Source organism: Eimeria mitis, genomic scaffold (assembly GCF_000499745.2).
Source record: "Eimeria mitis Houghton genomic scaffold, Emh_scaff3274, whole genome shotgun sequence".
NCBI classification, from domain to species: Eukaryota; Apicomplexa; class Conoidasida; order Eucoccidiorida; family Eimeriidae; genus Eimeria; species Eimeria mitis.
In genome coordinates, this window is record NW_013571614.1 from 779 (window position 1) to 1,058 (window position 280).

Consider the following 280-nt stretch of genomic DNA (forward strand, 5'->3'; position numbering starts at 1 on the left):
TCTCTCTCTCTCTCTCTCTATAAATAAATAAAGGTGCATAGTGTATAAGTTACTGGGTCCGAGAAGCAAGCGACGAGCGGCTGCAGCAGCAAATGTGCATACTCCTGCTGCAGCAGCGGAGACTGATCCAGCGCCAGCTGACCCACACACTGACAAGCCCCAAAACGCACGCGGTAGTCCACGTCACATAAACCCTGCATGCATGCATGCATGCACAGGGATGGATATATATATATATATATATATATATATATATATATATATATATATATATATATAT

General features: G+C 42.1%; 1 protein-coding gene across 1 annotated transcript in view; it reads right to left on the reverse strand.

The window, feature by feature from the left end:
* EMH_0064190 (importin beta-3 subunit, putative) overlaps positions 1 to 280 on the reverse strand; it is a gene marked incomplete at both ends in the record, with an annotated part of 3,120 nt that overhangs the window by 568 nt on the left and 2,272 nt on the right. The gene's annotated exons all lie outside the window — the stretch shown is intronic.